The 24871-nt window shown below is 37.3% G+C and overlaps 1 protein-coding gene and 1 pseudogene across 1 annotated transcript in view; one reads left to right on the top strand and one right to left on the bottom strand.

The window, feature by feature from the left end:
* Positions 1-24871, bottom strand: part of GPC5 (glypican 5) — a 790871-nt gene that overhangs the window by 580227 nt on the left and 185773 nt on the right. The gene's annotated exons all lie outside the window — the stretch shown is intronic.
* LOC133049462 (large ribosomal subunit protein uL24-like) lies at positions 13849-14331 on the top strand (annotated as a pseudogene).

Below are 24871 nucleotides of genomic sequence, written 5' to 3'. Positions count from 1 at the left end.
GTGCTAAGTGAGGACAAAGCCCTCTGCCATGATCCTCCAATGACCCCTATTTTAACAGTGCTTCATTGTTCCAGGAGTTAAGTAGCTTTTCCTTTTTGCTATATATTTTTCTACAATCTGGACTATGCCTCTAAAATTTTCTTTCTCTGTGCTGTTTTTTACTTTTATCAAGATGACTCAGCTAAGTTTTAAATTATTTTCTTTGCTTTGAGGTTGGCCCCTTTCCTTCTCTAACTCAGGTAGGCCAGCACTGCTTGCTGTGTTCAAGAGTCTTCTTTCCATTATATTTGCCTGTGTTTTCTGGCCCAGATATTTTATTTTCTAATATAACCCTCTCCTTTTCATCTCCTATAATGAGATTAAGTCAAGAAGTACTGAGAATAACAGAAGTACCCTTTGAATGGCTAGCCCAAGATTGGATTCAAACCATCATTATCTTGCCTAGATCCCCTCTAATGAGCCTATCTCTCTTGCTGCTTCCCTTAGAATCCTAATTCTATGTATCTCTTAGGTTTGTTCCCTGAAGACACAGGAGATTCCTAGCATGACTTACAATGACTGTGTCACCTTGCACATCAATCATCTAACAACTCTCTGATCATTTCACACCACTATTTTCTTCCTCTCTTCAACATGCCCAGATTTTTATACTTATTTAACACAGCCGGCATAATCTCAGGAGTCCTACTACGATCTTTTAAACTTCAGCTTTTTTCCCACATTGTAAAGATTTTTCATTTTCTATTTGTGTTCTTATGTTCTCTGCTGAGTAAATATTTTAAAAATCCAACTCTGAAGTAAAATTGAAAATTTCTTAAGAAAAAAAATGTAGTTACAAAGTCCAGGGTGAGAGAGAACAGCACAAAGCTTTTTGATCAACAGTTGAAAGTATAAGGAGAGATGCCACTTCACAGATGAAAGTATAAGCACCAATAAGGTACAGTTGACAAATTAAAAAGTATAGATTGAAGATGTATAATTAATGTTCTGATAGATGTATAAATTGTGAAATAATCACCATAGTATTAATCACCTCACATACTTAATACGTTTTTTGGGTGAGAACACTTAAAACCTACTCTCCTAACAAGGTCAACTGTACAATATCGTATTACCGGACAAGGCTATGGTTTTTCCAGTGGTCATGTATGGATGTGAGAGTTGGACTCTGAAGAAAGCTGAGCGCCGAAAAATTGATGCTTTTGAACTGTGGTGTTGGAGAAGACTCTTGACAGTCCCTTGGACTGCAAGGAGATCCAACCAGTCCATCTTAAAGCAGATCAGTCCTGGGTATTCATTGGAAGGACTGATGCTGAAGCTGAAACTCCAGTACTTTGGCCACCTCATGCAAAGAGTTGACTCATTGGAAAAAACCCTGATGCTGGGGGGGATTGGGGGCAGGAGGAGGAGGGGACAACAGAGGATGAGATGGCTGGATGGCATCACCGACTCAATGGGCATGAGTTTGAGTAAACTCCGGGAGTTTGTGATGGACAGGGAGGCCTGGCGTGGTGCAGTTCATGGGGGTCACAAAGAGTCAGACACGACTGAGTGACTGAACTGAACTGAACTGAACCTTGGTTACACTGCCATAAACCCCCAGAACTTATTCATTTTGCATATCTGAAATGTGTACCCCCAGGCCCCAGGCCCTGGGCAACCATTTTTTACTCTCTTTTGAGGTTTAGCTTTAAAAGGCCACCTCTCAAGAGCTCCTTTACCCTTTTAGATTACTTGCTCCAGTTGGCTCTCTGAAATTTTGTCAGACTTTATCATGCTTAGTGTTTGTGATTTAAGACCTAATGGATTGTCATTTCCTGGTGCCCCGAGATGAACTTTTAAGAGGTTAGTTTCACCCTCTTTGCTTTTCTCACCATCTCAATTCCCTTTCATCACTTTCCAATTGGTTCTCTAAGCTGCCAGCAGTTCTCTTTAACAAACACTCTCTCTCCTTCCAGCTGAATCAACCTATCTTCTCCCCTTTCATTCTATTCTCCATTATTGCCCTGATAATAAAACTGATGTGAGTTTTCCAAACTCTCTGATTCTCCTTGAATCCCTTAACAATTCTCATGTATCTAGAAACAATCACAGGAGTTTTTAATTATCAGTTCCTTCATGTTGTCCTAATTTTAGTAAAGGACTTGAAATCTCTCCCTTAGCATTGCCCATCCTCAAAGAGTTTACAGCTAGCACCTCTCAGTTTTGCTCAATGACACATGTAGTTCCTGGTTGCCTTCAGATTTTTTTTTTTTTTTTTACTGGCGCACTATTTGTTTTGAGGACTAAAACACACATTTTTAGTGTGTTCATGCCTGTTTGCCACTTGACTGCAATACCAGGCTTGAATTGAGCCTGTGTGTTCAGTTCACACCAGCAGCCCACGTTCTCTAGCCTCCTAAATGGCTAGTGCTTTTTAAAAGACATATCCTGCTTACTTGCCAGAATAGAAAGTCACATATATTTAAGCAAAAACCACAAAATAGAGCATTAAGCTGTCGCCTCAGTCGTGTCTGACTCTGTGGGACCCCACAGACGGCAGCCCACCAGGCTCCCCCGTCCCTGGGATTCTCCAGGCAAGAACACTGGAGTGGGTTGCTGTTTCCTTCTTCAATGCATGAAAGTGAAAAGTGAAAGTGAAGTCACTCAGTTGTGTCTGACTCTTAGTGACCCCATGGACTGCAGCCCACTAGGCTCCTCCATCCATGGGATTTTCCAGGCAAGAGTACTGGAGTGGGGTGCCATTGCCTTCTCTGCTACAGGCAGCAGCCCATGCTAATTAAGCCAAAGGCATGAAGTTACCTGACCAGGCTCCCGCATTTAAGAAACAACCAAACAAATTTTTGAAAGGGGATAACAGATCTCAAATCTCCCCCAGAGGAAGAAATGTGGATTTTCTGATTAGAAAATTTCAGAGCAGGTACTGGTCATGGATGACTCAGTTCTTTTTTTCCTCACCCACTGTTTGGCAGCAGGTCTGCCCACAAAAAGCATGCTCTTCCATTCTGTGAAGTAGAGGAGGTCCTCCTATGGGGAGATCTGATACTGTTCAGAGCAATCATTGCAACTGGAACTAAATGTGCTGAGTCTTTCCACTGCAAGGGCAAACTGTAAGCAAACCTATTTGGATAGAAGACCCAAAGTTCCTAAATTAATCTGTATCAGTAATAAGACTATGTTATATTTGTGTGGCTTTATCTCTAAATTGCTTCTAAACCTGTGTAGAATGAGGAGAGAAAGATGAAGTGGTATTATTTATTGAGCACCTTAGACCTAATTCTGTTTTCTCTAATCACCTACAAATAACAAGCAAGCATACATCCACTATTTAAGTATTCCATGAAATCTTATCTGAAAAATAATCCTTAGAGGTTGCCTTTCAATGTTAATATAAAATCTGAGTAGATGGTAGGCTTCCAAGAGGCAAAGTAGTTTCTATAATATCAATAATATTGGAAAGAAGCCCTAAAAAATGAACCTGAACACATTTTCTAATTTTTGAAGTGTGTCTATTGTTATTTTTGTCTTTAATACAAATATACCTACAAGGAGTCACTAATGGATTCCTAATACTTGAATGAGTATATTGGATCAAGATCTCCCTAGAGAGGGAAAAACTAGTGGATAAGGGAAAATTCTGTATCTGGCAAGATAGGTGGTCACTAGAAAGGATCACAGAAAGGTAAAAATGAGGTGCAGAAAATGCATATCCCAAACTTTACGATGTGGTTCACCAGATACCACAGGATTTTCCTTAATACATACTATAGCTTCAAAGTCATTTTTGCATGAATGTGCCGTTTTCCAACTCAAATGCCAAAAAAAAAAAAATGGTGATTCAAAACAATAAGCAAAGGTAACACAAGGAAGTCTGGGTTGCCACTGACATTTTTTAACTTTCTTGTAATTTCTTTCTGTTTGAACAGCTTCTAAGGCCTAGTTTCCTTTGAAAAAATTAAATCATTCCTTCCTGGATGTATTAGATATCAAACTTATTTGGCCTTTCTTACAAGGAAGACACTATGATGGGATGAAAGCAGAGTTAAGTTCACAATCATGAGGTCTGAGTTTCTATCCTATAGGAACTTTCCATCTAGAAATCTTAGTTTCCTCCTCTATAAATAAGGTGTCTGCACAAAATGATTCCAATAATACTCCCAGCTGTGATCTGCTTTACTGCCAAATAAATGATTTATTTACACGAAGATGTAATACCTAAGAAGATGACCGCAAAAACAACAGAACAAAACAACAAAACCACCCGAGCTCACAGATACAGAAAATGGATTTGTAGTCTCCAAAAGTGGGACAGCAAGGGGCAGGGAGTAGTGAACGAATGTGTGAAGGAGGTCCAAAGGTATAAACTTTCAGTTATAAAATAAGTCAAGGCGATGTAATGTATTTACAGTATGGTGACTGTGGTTATTATAACACCATACTGCATATTTGAAAGTTGCCAAGAGAATAAAGTCCTTATCACAAGGAAAAAAAAAAATGTTGTAACTACCTGTGGTGACAGATGTTAAACTAGACTTATTGTGGTCAATATTTTGTAATATCTATAAATATTGAATCATTATATTTTACATCTGAAACTAATATAATTTTTGTGCCAATTATAACCACATTTTTAAAAAGAAAGAAAAACAGGGCTCCAAGAGGAACCCTATCAAAAAAAAAAAAAAAATGACCACAATGATGATGCAATGATGATGTTTCTTGAACTCCTCTCTTATCAGAAGCCAGGGAAGTCATTTTATATATCTCTTATTCCTAACTGCCACAATAACTCTCCATTTTAGGTATTAGACAAACATTTCAGGGAACAAACCTTCTGCTTCCCAGTGTACATTACAACCTTGCTACTCAAACCAAGGCAGGTGGACAGTGTATTAATACTTCATAGAACTGCAAAATCCTGGGCTCCACTGCAGACCTACTGAATCAGAATCTACTTTTGAATAAGATCTCTATAGCACTGATTTCATGTTAAGATTTGACAACCAACAAGTAGGTAGAAAATGCTATGAAAGGAAGAGAGATGAACCTAGCCACTGTGTTACTTACTAAAGCAACCAAGACAGAGAAATTTGACAACTTGAAAGTTATCACAAAACTGGAAGTGATAGAATTGAAATCTTGTCTCATTTCAAAGTCCATGTAGTTTCCCCCATATGATATTATTTTCCAACTGGAATTTAATATCTTATTTTACTTCAAGGGATAAGTAATTAGGTAGATACATAGTAGACAAATAGATAAAAATGATAGTAGATATAGACAGATACAGCCACCTAATATGTACAACCTAATTGCAAAAAGTGTGAATTCTGACACTCTAGTCTATACTGTCCTCCATTTGAGACAAATTAAAACTTCAGTTAATACCATTTTTTGTTTATTCTTATTAATAAAGTAGTAACAATAGCTATTATAAATTACTGTGATGACCCAATAGAAAAAATTAAGCCTGCAACTAAGACCAAGAAATTAAACAGGCTAAAAACACTTTAATAACTTACATTATAATAAGACTATGCTATGGTAAAGTTCAGAATGCTGAAATATAGCATTGTGGGAACTATGAGATAATATCACACAGAAACCACCACAGAAAATAATTAACTACTTTCATCAAGAGAAAATTATCCTATTAACATGGTCTGTTGTCGATTATAGAAAAATATAAAAATTGAATTATCTTATTTGAATTTATTAAACTTATATAAATTGTAATTAAAGAAGTAGTTCTAAGACATAATGTTGGAGTGCTGAGTACAAGTACTTTCCTTTATAACAAAAATAGAATTTCTGTAGTACCAGTAAACATCTACTGTAGTAATCACTTAGAATTACCTAATATATTGAGGTTGAAAAATACCATTAGGAAGAACATAATATTTTATTACACCTTTACATCATCTCCTCCAGAAGGCTATATGGCATCTATTGCTACATGAAAATTATGTCCTTAGTCATTTCATGAAATCACATTTTACAAAAATTTAAATGATTCCAAGTAGAGTAACTTCATTTTGTATTTTAAGTACATGTTTCAGGATTCAACCTAATTATAGATCTCCCTAATATGGTACTTCTATTATGGTAAGGACAAGAATAAAATAATCTTTTTTATTATTATTCAAACATCATCTTTAGAGATTCAGATTTTGTACCACAGATAAATTCCTTCCTATATGCATCCAGAAAAGGACAGTCAGTCAGTTCAGTCACTCAGTTGTGTCCGACTCATTGTGACCCCATGGACTGCAGCATGCCAGACTTCCTTGTCCATCACCAACTTCTAGAGATTGTTCAAACTCATGTCCATCGAGTTGGTAATGCTATCAAATCATCTCATCCTCTGTCGTCCCCTTCTCCTGCCTTCAATCTTTCCCAGCATCAGGGTCTTTTCCAATGACAAAACATGATCTACTGGAGAAGGGAATGGCAAACCACTTCATTATTCTTGCCTTGAGAACCTCATGAACAGCATGAGAAAAGGACAGATAAAATCTAATATCTAACAGAAAACACAACAAAATCCTTCCACAAAGAAAAAAAAAAAGCTATTCACCACATACTTGGTGCGTTCTTGCTTACAGAACCCTATTACATAAAGTAGTCATTTGATTGTCACAACAAAAACCCTCTAGGTAGGTGGAACAACCATGATGGTTCTGTTGTATAAATTGAGACTCAGAGAAATTCAGTAATACGTCCTAGACCTCAAGTCAGTGGGTGCTGGAGCCAGGCCCAACTTAGGTTTTCTGTGCCTCTACTAACACACAGTGCCTCTATTTTAGAAATGTGCTATTGACTTTATGTGTCAAACTGATATATGATGCTGATTTGTGTACATCGTAACAAATGCTGCTCCATGCTACTAACCTTGAAACACAAAATTTGAAAAGATTCTTTCCCATAAAAAGATAAGTCAAGGTTGCTTATATCCTAAGATTTAGCCATAATATCAGGATTTTCCTAAGGAAGTTATTGCTTGATAGCAAAATATGTTCAGTTTGATATTAGCTGGGCTCTTAAGCAATTAATGGGGCCACTACCAGTTCAAAAATACACCATTAGTGAAACTATAAAACCTGCTTAAAATTTGATAAGAGAATAGCTTCATGGAAAGTAAAATTGAGGTTTCAAGAGAAGGAAAACTGGTTATTAAGTTCACAGGCTATACAAGGCACTTTTTGGAGAATAGATCAATGCATTACTGTTTTCAATGACAATTTTATACAAATATATATTTTATAAAGAATTCACAATGAGTTGTGATTAGAGGTTCCAATAAATTTCCCCCAAAACAATGTGACTAAAGAAGTAATTTTAGGTTTTAAATAGTTATTCTCATACTTGTTCTCCCCAGTTTTTGCTAGGATAGGTATTAATACTTGCTGGGCTTTCCTGGTGGCTCAGTGGTAAAGAATCCACCTGTCAATGAGAAGAGATGGTTAGATAGCATCGCTGACTCAACGGACATAATTTGAGCAAACTTCCAGAGATAGCGGAGGCCAGGGAAGCCTGGCATGCTGCAGTCCACCACGGGGTTGCAAAAAGTCGGACAAGACTTAGCAACTGAACAAGATACTTGTTTAAATCAAGGACTTCATTGTTCAGAATTCACAGGTTTTAAATTAAACCTATAGTCTGTTGTTACTGCATATATTCTCATTTTACTGTTCTTTTTTTTTTTTTTTAACTTCTTTTTACTCTTGCGTGTGTGCTAAGTCGCTTCAGTTGTGTCAGACTTTGCGATCCCATGGACAGTATAAGGCCTCCTCAGACTGTCATTTTGCTTTTTTGCATTTATTTTTCTTGCGGATGGTCTTGATCCCTGTCTCCTGTAAAATGTCACGAACCTCCATCCATAGTTCATCAGGCACTCTGTCCATCAGATCTAGTCCCTTAAATCTATTTCTCATATCCACTGTATAATCATAAGAGATTTGATTTAGGTCATACATGAATGGTCTAGTGGTTTTCCCTACTTTCTTTCACAGTCAACAAAAGAGCCTGAAATGCAATACTTGGATGCACTCTCAAAAACAACAGAATGATCTCTGTTCATTTCCAAGGCAAACCATTCAATATCACAGTAATCCAAGTCTATGCCCAACCAGTAATGCTGAAGAAGCTGAAGCTGAATGGTTCAAAGGACAAATAAAATGTCCTTTTCATTATAGGGGTGGAATGCAAAAGTGGGAAGTCAAGAAATACCTGGAGTAACAGGCAAATTTGGCGTTGGAGTACAGAATGAAGCAAGGCAAAAGCTAATAGAGTTTTGCCAAGAAATGCACTGGTCATAGCAAATACCATCTTCCAACACAAGAGAAGACTCTACACGTGGACATCACCAGATGGTCAACACCAAAATCAGATTGATTATATTCTTGGCAGCCAAAGGTGAAGAAGCTCTGTACAGTTAGCAAAAACAAGACCAGGAGCTGACTATGGCTCAGATCATGAACTCTTTATTGCCAAATTCAGACTTAAATGTACACATTAGGACTCCTAATCTACCCTTCATGTTTGTTTTATTTAGCTTCCTAATTCTCAACATTTTATATTTTTGTTCAGAGTTGTAAGTTATTTCTTCCACTATATCATGCTGGCCATTAATTATGATCTCAAACTGGCAACCTTCTCCTTCAATTTATCTCCTGAATATTTTAATTTCTTTTTTAAAAATTTCAGGACTTTTTTAGGTTTTTGTCTTTCTGATTTTACTCAAATCCTCATGCAGAGAAAGAGGTAGTAATGGAAATACAGAGGAATATAATGAAAAGAGTACATCTATTCTAGCATCTCTATTTTGTTAGGATTGTCACCTTGGGCTGTTCAGACTGTTCTCTGTATTCTTGAATCCCTTCTGCACTGATGTTTCTTTTCCCCAGCCTACTCATGAGCCTCAGGGCACGTAAAGAACGGCAATAATCTGATGTATTTGCTATTAGAAAATCAATACCCTCTCTAGGTATCTGAAAGAAGCTTCTTCTCTGCTGGTCTCCTTCATTGCAAAAGCTGAAAAAGACTTGAGAAGTATTAAGTAATTCAACAAAGATCATACAGATAGTACATGGCATAGCTATGCTAAGAACGAGACTTCTTTTCTTTTGTTTTTTTTTTTTTTTTTAACAAAGTTATTGTAATTTCCTCTACTAAAACATCCATTTTTACATTTTTTGCAATTAGATGGTATCAACAATAATGAGCCCACTTCCCACACTTATATAAGTGCAATTAGCATTGCCTCTTCAACTAGAAGTTGGTTGGATTTGCAAGGGAATAGTTCAGGATGTGAGTAGGTGATAAGGAGTCAAGAGCTATGAACCTGGAAAGGCGAGTGGCTAAGGGAAAGAAATGAAAGTGTCATAGGGAGGCCTCCCTCAGGGCCAGGTTAGTGAAACTCAAGATGACAGCAGGTAGGCCTAACTCTCATCACGCTATGAGCATGTGTGTTAGGAAGGGAGGTGGTTACATGTACCTTGAGCTTTATTGATATCCCCTCTCTACCCTTGGGCCTCCCAGGTAGCACAGTGGTAAAGAATCGGCCTGACAATGCAGGAGACACAAGAGACACAGTTTCGATCCCTGGCTCAGGAAGATCCTCTGAGGAAGGAAATGGCAAACCGCTCCAGTATTCTTGCTGGGAAATGCCATGGACAGAGGAGCCTGGTGGGCTACAGTCCAGGGGGTCACAAGAGTCTGACAGGACTGAGCCTGTGTGTGCACGTGCGCGCGCGCACACACACACACACACACACACACACACACACACTTAGGGGAAAAGGAGTGACGTGACCAAGAGGGTGAAGTCAGACAGGCTGGTAGACTCAGACAAGGCTAGCCAGCTTTTTCACTCTCAAGGGCCTATAACTCGTAATATACACTATATAAATATGCTCAGGTTGTCAACTGTGCTGAGAGCTTTCTAAATCACAAAAGCCTATCACACAAGACAGAGATGACTGAAGATCCCACTTGGCCCACATGCTGCTGTGCAACACATCAGCTTTCTGGATTATTTAACACTACATTAGAAATAATTCCTGTTTCTTAACATTTATAAGAAAAACATTTATTCAATGTTTAAACTTATTCATAACAGTTTGTCAACATTTTGACCAGGGAACATACATCAAAATCCTAAAACAGAATGCCCTAGCAAAAAACAACATAGTAAAAGTACTGTGCATGCGTGCTCAGTTGTGTTGGACTCTTTGTGGCCCCATGAACCATAGCCCATGAGGCTTCTCTGATCATGCGATTTCCTAGGGAAGAGTACTGGACTGGGTTGCCATTTCTTCCTCCAGGGGATCTTCCCAACACAACAATCGAACCCATGTCTTCTGCATTGCAGGAGGATTCTTTACCATGAGCTACCTGGGAAGTCCACAGTAAATGCATTGCCTACCCTATGAAAAGTCTTAGAAAATCTTTACATACTTTGAATAACCAATGCCACCCACCTGCCTTTTGAAAATACCAAACACTATATACATGATGGTTAATCTCAGACAATATATTAAAAAGCAATTGATAAATTATGGCACACCAATATGATAAGATGCCACTCCCCAATTAAAATGAATGGTAGGACACTTAATTAAATGTGAAAATACCAGGCATGGGAAGATCCACAGATTCACATACGTCTTGCTTTCTCCTCTGTTCACTCCATTCTCAGACAAGCTCTCTACTACTAATGGCAAGTTGGCAAAGATAATGGTCAACAACCGCAGAATTTCATTTTACTCTATCAGACACAACCATGGAAAGAGAGCTTCTCTATTCAAAGAATAATTGAAAAGAAATCCAAGAAGTTCTCTCATTAGCTCTATTGTGTCTCCCTGCAGCTGAACGAAAGGACCATGAGCTTGGCCAAGCTTTATGACATGTTCACGCCTAGCATCAATGTTACATACTGAAATGAATGTGCTGTTATCGAGTGAAAAGGACAAAGGATTGCTAGATCATATGGTAATTCTATTTATAATTTTTTAGGAATCTCCACACTGTTTTCTGAAGTAAATACATAATTTTATAATTCCACCAACAGTGTACAATAATTCCAATTTCTGCACATTCTTGAAAACACCGGTCTTTTATTTTTTCAATAATAGTCTGATTTGAAATCAGAATCTCAAAGAGATATTAGCACTCCCATGTTCACTGTAGCATCATTCAGAGTAGCCAAGTTGTGAAAACAACCTAAACATCCATTAAAGGATGAATGAATAAAGAAAACATGGTATAAAGAAATATTATTCAGCCATAAAAAGAAGGAAATCTTGCCATTTACAACAATAAGGCTGAACCCAGAGGACAATCTGCTAAGTGAAATAAACCAGTCACAAAAGGATCAATACTGCCTGATTACACTTATATAAATTATTCAAAATAGTCAAACTCATAGAAGCAGAGAGTAGAATGATGCTTGCCAGGGATGGGGCGCAGAACATGGGGAGCTGCTACTGAACATCAGGTTTCAGTAATGCAAGACAAACTCTAAAGATCGGCTGTACAATGTTGTGTCTGTAGTTAACAATACTGTACTGTATTCTTAAAAAGCTATTAAGAGGGTAGATTTTGTGTTATGTGTTCTTACCACAATAAAATAAAAAATTTAAAGATATAGCCAAAAGCCAATAAATGAAATGGAATATAAAAGCAATGGGCTTCTCTGGTAGCTCAGCTAGTAAAGAATACACCTGCAATGCAAGAGACCCCGGTTCAATTCCTTGGCTGGGAAGATCCCCTCCAGAAGGATAGGCTACCCACTCCAGTCTTCTTGGACTTCCCTGGTAGCTCAGGCAGTAAAGAACCCACCTGCAATGCCGGAGACCTGGGTTCAATTCCTGGGTTGGGAAGATGCCCTAGAGGAGGGCATGGCAACTGACTCCAGTATTCTTGCCTGGAGAATCCCCATGGACAGAGGAGCCCGGCGAACTGCAATCCATGGGGTCACAAAGAGTCAGACACGACTGAGCAGTTAAGCACACACACACGTAAAAGCAATATGGATGTGGGACAAATAACAGATTTTCAATATTGTAAGGAGAAAATGTTTATATTCAGCCCAGAAAAACTTCCTATTGGACAAACTACACTTTATGTTTGCTGGTTTTAACTGAGGTTCCTTCTAACTAACATGCTAAGTCAGATATGGTAGAATTATGTGGACTGCTTCCTCACACAGAAGACCTCTTTCAGAAGTCAGGGCAATGCTGGATGAAGACTCCAGCTACAGACATCTCTGCTATGTTCAACTTTTAGGACCAGACCTGTTAATGGCCTGGAGGAGATTTTCCAAAAATGTTTAACTATAAAGTTTATTATTACAAAAATTTTAAGCATATATTGTCTGCCCTCCAACAATTCAGCAAACCAACCATGGGATTAAATATAGCAAAAGCCTCAAAGCAAACTAGAGTTTTACGGAGCAGTAGCCATGCCCAGTAGCCATGCCTAGGTGAAACCAATTTCAAGCTCTAGACCAATTTCATCAGCGTTAGCTACAAATAATTCCAAACATTAAGTGACAAAGCAAGAAGTCTTAGAATACAAGGAAAAGTCTACAGGGCCTGACAGCCAACAGAATTGAGGCATGCAATAAAGTAGCATACTTTTGAAGAGCAGAGGGATTGCAAGTAACTAAGACCATCTTACTGTACAGGAGATGCCAAGGGAGATAAATGAACATGACAACTTAGCAAAGAGAGAAGCAGAACATAAAGGTCTCCATATGATGCTGGTGAGTAAAAGTTGTAGTCCATCTTCATCAGTGTCCAAAGAGGAAACACCATGAAGTTATTTGTCATTTTAGCAAAACTCTTGTCCATTAATATACATGATATCTACACTACTATTTTCATAAATGCAATAAAAATCAACATAAAAATTATGTTCATTTTGTAATTTCATTTTTCTATTGATATTAATGCCTATCTTTAGGGTGAAAGTGAAGGTAGCTCAGTCCTCTTTGTGACCCCATGGACTATACAGTCCATGGAATTCTCCAGGACAGAATACTGGGGTGGGTAGTCTTTCCCTTCTCCAGAGGATCTTCCCAATCCAGGGATCAAACCCAGGTCTCCGGCATTGCAGGTGGATTCTTTACCAGCTAAGCCACAAGGGAAGCCCAAGAACACTGGAGTGGGTAGCCTATCCCTTCTCCAGGGAATCTTCCCGACCCAGGAATCAAACAGGAGTCTCCTGTATTGCAGGTGGATTCTTTACCAACTGAGCTATCAGGGAAGCCCAAAATATATATGTATTTAATTGCATCAGGTCTTCATTGGGTTACGCAGGATATTTTGTTGAGGCACATGGACTCTCTAGTTATGCTACATGGGCTTTCATAGTTGCAGCAGGCTGGTTTTGTTGCTCTGTTGCATGTGGGATCTTAGTCTCCCAACCGGGGATTGAACCCATGTTCCCTGCATTGCAAGGCAGATTCTTAACCACTGCACCACCAGGGAAGTTATCTTTAGGGCAGCTCATCATGTTCACAACTGGAAAATCTCTGAATCAGTATTATGACATTTACTTGTCTGTTTTTTATTAAAAGTGAGAATAAATTACATGGTGATTTTAGAAATGAAAGAAGCAACCCCACGGTAGTTAAAGCATGATTTGGACCAGAAGTTTTGTAAAAGTAAAGGCATAGGAAAGATGGAAGGGAAGACATCAAGCCATTATTAAGCACCTACTCACTCAGGCACTAACTAGGTATTTTATACCTGTTACCTCAGTCAGTCCTTCTGATAACCCTTTTCAAGATATAAGCTTTAGCTCTTCCCTTCTGTGGCCATCGCTGAAGCACTAGCGGCCAAAATGAAGTTCAATCCCTTTGTGACTTCTGACCGAAGCAAGAATTGAAAAAGGCATTTCAATGTGCCTTCCCACATTCGCAGGAAAATTGTCTTCTCCTCTTTCTAAAGAGTTAAGACAGAAGTACAACGTTTGATCCGTGCCCATCCGAAAGGATGATGAAGTTCAGGTTGTACGAGGGCACTACAAAGGGCAGCAAATTGGCAAAGTGGTCCAGGTTTACAGGAAAAAATACGTCGTCTACATTGAAGCAGTGCAGCAGGAGAAGGCTAATGGAACAAGTGTCCATGTGGGCATTCACCCTAGCAAGGTGGTTATCACCAGACTAAAACTGGACAAAGACCGCAAAAAGATCCTCGAACGTAAAGCCAAATCTCGCCAAGTAGGAAAGGAAAAGGGCAAATATAAGGAAGAAACAATTGAGAAGATGCAGGAATAAAGTCATCTTGTCTACAGCTTTCATTAAAAACTGTTAAAATGAAGAAAAAAAAAGATATAAGCTTTAGCTCTTCCCAGAGAAAATTGAGGCCAAGAGAACTCACTTAAAAATGTGTTGTAGATTTTATGGCTACATATGAATCAGTGTGATTTGAACAAACGAATAAATTCCATCGACATAAAGTCCTAATTGTACACATTCATACATACACATGCAAACTTTTTAAACATGTATTTATGTTAATGTATACATATATGCCATTGAGGAAATATTACAATAAATTGGAAAGCCTTCTCTCTTGGTTGGAGAAAACCTCCAAAGCAGAATACTTACAAGATATTAAACTAGTAGAATTTCACTCTTTTTATGAAGATCAGCACAACCTTGTAAAATGTTTGTTTATGTGAGACATTCCCAGGTCTTAGATTTTCCTGCAGTTAAATTATGGGATGATTCCCACAGGTCTGAATTGTTTGCTGAGAAATAAAGTGATACTTGACTAAAAGCCATGGAACCAACTGAAATCCTTCCCTGCAGTAGAAAGTAAGTAAAAAGCCTCTTACTGGTTTCAGAACAAGGCAAATTCTAATACAACAGGGAGAAAGTTGAAAAGAGCAGACTCTCATTTTAGCAGCTGAAATCAATAGTGGCTGTGATGAGCCTTCAATTTAAGATATATTATAGTGGTTTTTACTCACTGTACAGGAGTTGAGGGCCCATTACACACAGTATTAAATTAGACAAATATGTTTTGAACATGTTTTTGAAAAGGATTAAAAATTCTTCATTTAAAAATGCGTTGGCAAAAGTAAGGTAATTAACCTTACTCAAATTTTTGAATTATTTTAATAGTTGATTGTGTTCTTTCAAAACAATAGAGCTCATAATTAATTTCCCTTATACTAAGTTATCTATAATATTCTAATGGTTTTTTAGAAGTTTAAGTATTTTTTTTTCTAAGTAAGTTACTTCTCTCCTCTTTATACTACTCATTGAATATTAAAAATAATAGCTAAAACTCTATTAGGAGAAGAATGCTGAATTTGTTCTCTTATTTTCTGTAATCACAGTAATAGTAATAATAGTTTTTATTTATTTGTTTTATTGCATACCAGATACTTTTCTATGTACCTGATAAGGATTATTAGGACTACTTCATTTAAAGTCACACCCCTGTAAATTATGCAAGAGTATCATTCTTTACAAATGAGGAAACTGAGGCTGGAAAAATTTCCATAATTTGCCTAGTGTCACACAGTTGGATGTCAAGTAGTAATGACTTCAGAACTTCAACAATGAAATTACTATTGAAATGAAATTCTAATTGAATGAAAATAATACTGTGAGAAGATGGAAAGTCTGTTATTAAAATATGTAGGTAGGGTCTTGAATGTGATTGTTAAACAGCAATAAATACTCAATATCATATACAGATATCATATACTGAGAAATTACCAAAAGCTGCCAAATTTAAATGAATCATAATGCTGATGTTCTGAATCTATATAGTATTTCATAAAATATCACTTAAAAGGAAAAAAAGCTTAAATGACTGGCAATTAAATATATGATCTGTTATTTTCAGTGCTATAATGATAGTCTTACACCTAGGGATAGACAAAATTATTAAGCTTAAATGCTTGAAAAAAATGACTCAGAAATTTTTAAAAATGGGAAGAGAAACAATTTAATTCAGCAGGGAAAATTACAAGTCATAAAAATCCTTAATGAATACAAGATGGCAAAATAACCAGGTAGATACAGTGATACAGAAATCAAATTATCTTTCTTAATGAGATAATCTGCATTTATAGTGTTATTGTTAACATCAAATTTCCCGAGGCTTTCCCATAGTTTATCAAGCCCAGAGACATCTTTGTTGAGAAACACCGGGAAGCTCCCTACATTTCTACACAGAATAGATTCTCTTTATAGAATCATTTTACCAAGGCTTGATCTGTTTAGTTTGAAGAAAGGTAATCTTAAGTAACTCATAAGAGTGTTAGTTCTTCAAAATTAAACCAATCTGATAGAAATATTTGGTGTCAAGATGCCCAGCTCCATGATGAGCTAAGAATAAGCAATTAGTTCTAGGAACTTGCTTGCCTAGAAATTGTATTCTACTTTCTTCCAAGGTATTATACCACCTTCACTACAAGATTATTTTAATGATCAGGAAAATTCTCTTTTTCCCCTTTTTTGTCTTTATCAGTACACATCCATATGACTGATGGATTAATTTTAGTAACATTTCAATCAGTTCTTTCTTGGAAGCTTCAAATCTTAGTAACAAACTTGGTTTTCAGATTAGCTAGATCTGTCTAAAAATATCTTTCCAGGTCAGCCTATAAACCCACCAGTTAAACACATGAAGACATTCTAGAATTATAAAGAAAAGGGGGAGGGGGGAAAGTGATTAGTAATAAACATTTTAGGAGGAATTAATTATTGATTTTTTTCTTCAAAATGTAGTTACTCTGAAGAAACGATAAATGTAAAGAATAAATGACAGAAAACATTGATACAGGAAACTCTCCAGGGCTAATTTTGGGAGCAGAGACCTTCCTCTACAGTGAAAAACCTAAGAATACCCATAACATCCTACAGTTGTAACCTCCATAATTTATGGTAATTGTCAATTCACTTGACTGTAACTCCAACCGGAACATACACTCTGTATGTGAGGAATTACAGTTCTTCAACATATGTCTTCTCCTTTCCTTCATAAATTATGCAGTAAAATAAGACTCCATTTTGAATCTCCTTTAAAACTAAATGGGACAAAGTGGGATTTTTTTTTTCCTGGCTATTAGGATATGAGTGAAAGTGATATGGTAAACTTCTAAGTTATACCATTTCCTATCTTTCTCCATCCCCAGATTAGAATGTGGACATGTGGATATAAAGTCAACTATGTTGTGCCATATACATGAAGTCCGTAACCTAGGGTTATGAGATGGTAAAGAGACTGAAAGAACCTGCATTCCTTAAAGTATTCACTCATAATCTTATGAAAGAGACAAATAAACATCTGTCTTGGCTGAGCTGAACCTGTATCTTAGTTAAAATCTTATGGGAGAACAGAGCGCTGATCAGTGTGCTGAGTTTTATATCCCCAGTGCTTCATGGTGGGTCAATAAATCAATGAAAAGATGTCTGACAAATTTAGGATGGATGCATGGATAGAAAGATCAATGAGTGGTTGGATTCTGTCCTCTCCTCTCTCTCAACACTCTGGATAATGTCACCTACTCTCATAGTTCTAGATACAATGAATATGTTGATCATTCCCACTTGAATCTGTCCAATCCCATATATACCATACATCACAAATCCTTATATCCAAAACCTAACTGGAAATTTGGATGTCATGGTTCAAAGGTCTGCAGACTCAATATGTCAAAGCTGAGTTTTCATCTTACTCCTCCTCTTGTAGTTCTGTGAAGTTGCCATAACATATTTCCCAAAATTTTCCATTTTTCAAAGATTTTAGGATTTTATAATTCTGTATAAGAGTATATTACATAATTTCCCCACTAATATCCCTGCCTTAAGTGCCAAGTGGAGATATCAATATATCTTGAGTACAGTGTATCAGACTTGAACTCAATGTAGCCCACACAACTGTCAGGTATGATTATCATATCCATTTTATAGACAAAGAAACTGAGCTCAATAGAGAGTAAATAATTTGTCCAAAGTAACCCTGTTAGTATGTGGTGGAGCTGGGATTTGAACCCGGGATTGTCTGAATACAAAGCCCAATTTGTGCTATTGCACTTGCCATTTTGCATTGTAACTGCCTGCTTCCTCACCCACATCACCCAACAGACTATCGTTTCCATGAGGGTTGAATTATTATAAACATTTCCATTATTTTTTTCACATTCATTACTAACACATCAGTACACATTCAGTTAAAATCCTTTTGAAAATAACAAAGAAAATAAATGAGACTAAAATATGATCAGTTTAACATGTAAGAATATTATAAGTTTCTCATTATATTGGACTGTATTTGTCTACCTCTTTTTTATCCTGACAGGAGAGGTATTTGTGTTTACAACTCTCTAATATCCTGGGTTTTGTTTTCCTGTTTTTACCCATGGTTGTTACCACCTACTAACATCCTAGGTTACCTTTTATATTTGAACATTTCACTTTCATCTCAGTACTGTTGATAGAATTAGGTAGAGCTGCATACATTTCCTTCTTCATATTTGCTCATAGAATTTGTACAATTGTAACATTTACTTTTTCTTTCAAACCTGAATGCTGGCAATGCTGAGATGTGAGGATAGGCTCAAATGACATACAGCTTAGTAAAATCTAAGAGATTGGACTGTCCTACTGCACTTTAATGTGATGTTGCCTCCCTTCTGTTGATGGTAGATTTTGTAGTCTACTGTATGTATATTAATACACAAAAAGTACTTAGAAAAGAATCAGGCATATAGTGAGGGCTAGATAAATGTAATATATCATTCACGTTATCACAGTCACCTGGGTAAATTCTAACAACTTATGAAAGGAGATGGGCTGTCCCAGCCAGACAAGACTGTCATTGAACTCTTGTTTAGTACTCTCCACCTTTGTATGAAATAAGTTTCCAAAGTTGTAAAAAAATACAATAGTAAAAGCTAGAGGCAAAATGGCTAAAGAACAGGTAGGCTTCTGTTGTCAATGCAACAGCTGTCATTTAAATAGGGCTCACTAGGTGTGGCTAGAACTTAGAGAGCTTTAATAGGCAAGAGATGAATCAGAGTGGGTTCCCACTTCAGGCAGTGCCAGAAGTCCAGGCAGGTGGACAGGCAGCAGCCCAGAGCCCAATAGAACCATCAGGAAGGAAGCACAGAGCATCAGAGAAGTCAGCAGAAAGCAGTGAATCAGACAACCTGGCTGAGGTGACAGATGCTGAGATAGTCATGGAGTATTAATCAAGATTGTGGTCACACGGACTATAGTCTTGGGTGACAGTCAGAATCACAGTTCTCAAGGAAGTAGATCTGGTAAGGAACCATACCATGGATATAGACACATGAGAATAATCCAGGTGCCCAGAAACTGACATTGACATATAAACCAGGAGCTTAGACCTAAACAATAATGAAAAATCCTGATTGGAGTTTGTAATTAAAGAAGAGATAGCAATAGGTTGACTTTCTGATGAACCGATAACCAAAGATTCTTTAAGTTTCTTTAACTGGAGCTAAGACTAGTGAGGAATTGAACCAAGCTATGGGCAGCTAAAAGGGCTTGGAGACTGAGAGGAAGCAGGCCACATTTTATCTCCATCCTTTCAAATCATGACCTTGGGTAAAGAATATGTGTTGTCATATGAGCCGAACAGCTTAGACCTCTCAGAGAGTTATCATAAGAACCTTACACAAACAAAGATACTTTATAACTGCTTAGCAAAAAAATTTTTACTTTCTTCTACTAGTTTTCATTTGTCAAATCTCCTCATCTACATAAATCTAAAAATCTTCAGGCTATCACTTTAAAACTCAATGTTAATATGCCCTCATTAAGGAAGCAATTTAGTTAACTAATGTCATTATATTACTGAACAGTCTAACCAATTTGACAGATTTTTCATAACCACCCAGTGGGATCTAGACTCCCTGGTAATTTCCAACAGACATGATGATAGAGAGAAAAAAACAAATTTTATAAACACTGTCACTTTGAAAATCTCAGTTTCTGGAAACTAGAATTAAAAGCCTCATCCCTTCACAGACTCTATCCTTTAACTGGATGAAAAATCTCAAGATGACTCAAACTTTATGCAATCCCTTTAACTCCAAGTGTAAAACTCTCCACTTGCAAGAACTCCTTGCCACTTATAAGCCATTAAACAGAAAAGGCAGAAACAATTTAAGTGCCATTATTCTTTTAATTTAGAAACTTAGCATTAGCCATACTTATTCATACTTAGAGTAGCTCTGGGATGACACCAGTAATAGCAGCTTTTGTTTTTATTTCATAGATGAATAAATTAAAGAAGAATTAAATGAAATCTAACAAAAGAATAAAGCTGTGCCTGTAGCAAGATGATTTAGGAAACAAAAGCAACCAGGAGATGAGTGCTTCAGACCCAGAACCACACCCACTAATGAACTCCTGATGGAAGCTGGCATGACTATAGAAGCACTGCTAGTTTTAGAGTTAATGCCTTTTCCTTAATGGCCTACCCCTTTGTCAGCAACTCAAAATGTAAGATATGAGGAAAAAATGAACCTGACATTTAAGGAATGTGGTTAAAATGAATTATGGAAGAAAGTGTACAAAAATAAAGTTACCTTCAGAGGCAAAAAAAAAGAAAAAAAAAATCCTCACATTTATAGTTTTTCAGAATGACAGAAAGTTAATAATATTTATATCTGTGGGATGTAAAAAGTTGGGGGATTTAGCAATTAGATGGGCCGAGGTTTTATAATCAATTTAAAACCTGTCTCCTTACTGTTCTGAGACAATTAGAATGTATATACTGTCATTAGGTGCTGAATAAAAGTCGAACACCTTGATAACTATCCCAAATGGTGCCTTTGTAATAAGTATTTGCTCACTTAATAATCACCATCAGTTGACACCATTCAATAAACATTTGCTGAATAAATGAATTCCACATATGAAGGCATACAAACATGTAGCTTTGAAGAATTTTGAAAAATGAGGAAATATCTTCTAAAAAAGTTACAAAAAGATTCATGTTGAATTTAAAAGAATATTTTAGTCTTTTTTAATTTAGAAAAGAGGATCCAGCATGTAGTCAGCATTCAATAAATGATCTCTATTTGATGCATTATTTTTTGATAAGGAAAATGAAGAAACTGAGATTGTTTTATATGAGAATTCTTGCTTACAAGTTCTGGAATACATATTTTAGCTCACTATAAAGCTTTTGGTTTCTGAAATATGATGAGCTCTGCATAGCCCTCACACAGAACTCCAGAAGTCAATGCCATAGTGAGAAAGGACAACCACAGAAAACAAGGAGAAATAAAAACAGGTGGAGTTTAGATCGACTATTGTGATTAATCAATATAGAACAGGGCTTGAAATATTTATAATATTTATAATACCAGGGGCTCCTTGTTTCTCTGTAGACAACATAACAATAGTAGTAATGTTGTGTGGACATATGATATTTTTGCCTGGCTACCATCCCTTCATTTAGAAAGCCTTGCTTCCTCAATTCCATTATCTCACCTCCTTGCCTCAAGAGCAGGTATTTGACACAGGGCTGGCCATTCCACATAACATCATTTCTTTGGTAATATTTGTTCCAATTGGCCAGTCCTTCACATTGGATTAAGATATTGATATATCTTGATATGAGTTATTAAATATAATAGTTATTTTTCTAACAAGAGGTTTAGCTGGAAGAAAATGACCATGTCTGGCATCTTCTCTGATATTTAGAGAGACATTCAGTTTGTGAAATAAAGTCAAACAAACATGGGAAAGAGGGAAAGGAATTAGAGAAGAAAGGAGAGAGGCAGAAAGGGGAGATGGGGAAGTGGTGAGGGAAAGAGAGGGGGAGAGAAAGAGAATGAACGAGAATGAATTAATATGTCCTGAAGAAATGAAGACCTAGTTCTACTTCCTAAGCCTCAGCTACTTGCTCCCCTATCTTTGAGTCCAATGAGTTAAACCAAATTAATTTCCTTTCAGTCAATGTTCCAGTGCACTCCCTCCTCTGCTTAAACTAATTTGAGTTGAAATTCTTTCACTTACAACTAAAAAAAAAAAAAAAAACTCAGTAAAGATTACTTCTTGCTGAGTGTATTAATCTCAAGAGTTATATCTTCCCAATTTTGCTCTTCTCGGTTTCAACACCTATGGAAATAATTTTCTACATTAAATTTCCTCTTTTTGAAATAGTACTCTTTCTGTACTCCTGGCTGGACCCCATCTGATACAGTATCTGAAACTGGAGCTTGGGAAAGTGGTCTTAGAAACATATCTTTTATAACTGTCAACACAGAGACGGCAAATGAAGCTACTGAGTTGGGTGACATTCCTCAGAAAGAACATGGAAAATAACATTCAGGTGGAGAGAGAATTTTAAAATAGTAAAATCAATGTGGGCTTATTGGGTGGAGTACAGGTTTCTTTTCATCTTGAATTCACATTGATTTTGGCCTAAAGAATATCCAAGACCACAGGCAGAACTATTTGATGATCAAGTGGATGTGGTCTTAATCTACATAAGGCCTTAGTAGCATGGTCCAGTAAAGAAGAGAAACTAAGACTGATTAAGACTGAAAGTGAAGTCGCTCAGTCGTGTCCGACTCTTTGCGACTCCATGGACTATAGCCTACCACGCCCCTCTGTCATGGGATTTTCCAGGCAAGAGTACTGGAGTGGGTTGCCATTTCCTTCTCCAGAGGATCTTCCCAACTCAGGGATTGAACCTGGGTCTCCCACATTGTAGGTAGACGCTTTACTATATGAGCTTCCGGAGAAGTCCTGATTAAGACTGAGATTGAGGTAATTCACCAGGTGGTGCTAGCAGTAAAGAACCCACCTGCCAATGCAGGAGACACGAAACCGTGGGTTGGATACCTGGGGTGAGGGAGATCTCCTGGAGGAGGGCCTGGCAACCTACTCCAGTATTTTTGCCTGGAGAATCCTATGGATAGAGGACCATGGAAGACTGCAGTCCATGGGGTTGCAAAGAGCTGGCTACGACTGAACGACTTAGCATGCCTGGACACATACATGGAGGTAAGGCTGTCCTTAAGCCACCTTCTACGCCTCCCTGGGTCTAAATGCTTATCTGTAAGAAGACTTAAATAATAATACAACCATATGCTGTTTTGAACAATTCATATGAGGTGATATATGAAAAAAGTCAGTATCACAATAGATCAGTCCAAAGCAGCTGCTACTGTTGTTAATAATGTTGTAACATGAAAATTGTCAGACTAAAATTTTTCCTATGTATACATCATACACACACACACACGTATATGTATATAGAGATACACACACACATATATATATAAAATTTTATTTACTGTTAGGTTAGTTTCCAATTAAGAACAAACTGTACTAAATGATATTATGAGAGCTTAGAATAAATAAAATCCCAAATCCTTTGGATAAGCTAAGTTTGCTGCCAAATGAACTGTTGCTGATCTCTGTCTCCCATATCTTTGGCTATTTCACAGTTCTTATCCTGTTCGCTGTCTGCTTCAATGTATTCCAAGATTCTGTCAGAAAGAAGCTAATCGGTCATGTTAACATCCACTATTACTCCTGGCTCTCAGAGCGTCAGCCACTGTGGCCCAATACGATCCAGTACTTTGGATCTTAACGGATACAGAATTGCATAGTCTGCTCATTTCCAAGAAATGGCTCTGTAAACTGGCATCATGGTGGTAGAATCTCTTCAACAAAATATTTACCTCACTTATATGTCTGAAAGATTGATCTCTCCTTGAAACAGACACACTTGTGTTCAAGTTTGCTGGTCAGATCTAAATTTTACATCTGGATGTAAAATTCAAAGCTGTCACACTGAATTTGATTTTTTATTAACAATTTGAATAAATCACTCTAAATAAAATCTTTTCTTGGACACAAATCCTAAACAAACAAATTTAACATGCTGATTCCATATCTGTGGTCAAAAGGAAAGCAAATACCCAGGATTGATAGTCAGTCATTAACACCAAATGCCACTGAAACCAGATCAGCTCACCCCAATTTGGAGAGTTTTCTAAATTTTATTAAGCAAAACTAAATATGATTAAAATGAACAAATATTGGTTTTCATTCACCCACAGCTGTTCAGTTCTAACATTTTCTCTTGGCTCACCACTCCAATCCCCTCAAACAGCCCCAGGTAACTATAGGCATTTAAGATGGTAGAAGCTGCTTGGTGTGTATGTGTGCTCCCCTGAAATCGGGTCCAGGTCCTGACATAACATGTCCAACTGCTACAGCTGCAGTCATGAAACATCCACAAGGGACAAATAAGCATGTGAGCATATACTGTGGTTCTATATGTAACAACCTATATATAAAATATGCAAGAAGCTAAGCAGCACATCATAGCCGAAAGGCATAACAAATTTTTTAAAGATGTAAAATACTGTTTAGCATTTTGTCCCAGGAAAATGAGATCAAATCTCCTTTTTCCTGTTCTATTAGAGCAGGAACTATTCTTCTCTTCTTCACTATATTGCATTCCAGTCCTGGCGCTTGTTAAGAACATGTGTGTTCAGTTGCTTAGTCGTGCCCAACTCTTTGCAACCCCATGGACTCTAGACCGCCAGGCTCTTCTGTCCATGGGATTCTCCAGGCTGGAGAACCCACTGGAGTGGGTTACCATTCCCTTCTCCAGGGGATCTTCCTGACCCAGAGATTGAACCCAGGTCTCTTGTGTCTCCTACATTGGAGGCAGATTCTTTACCACTAACACCACCTGGGAAGCCCCAAGAACATAATGGATGCTGCAGAAATGACTGCTGAATAATCAATGAATTTCCTGGAGTTTATCCCACCTTACCACTTTATCTCCACCTACCCTGCACAAGTCACTTGAGAAACAGTTTTATAGTAACTTAGAATTTC

Source organism: Dama dama, chromosome 30, assembly GCF_033118175.1.
Source record: "Dama dama isolate Ldn47 chromosome 30, ASM3311817v1, whole genome shotgun sequence".
NCBI classification, from domain to species: domain Eukaryota; kingdom Metazoa; phylum Chordata; class Mammalia; order Artiodactyla; family Cervidae; genus Dama; species Dama dama.
Note: the sequence above shows the minus strand (reverse complement) of the source record. Positions and strands in the feature narration are given on the sequence as shown.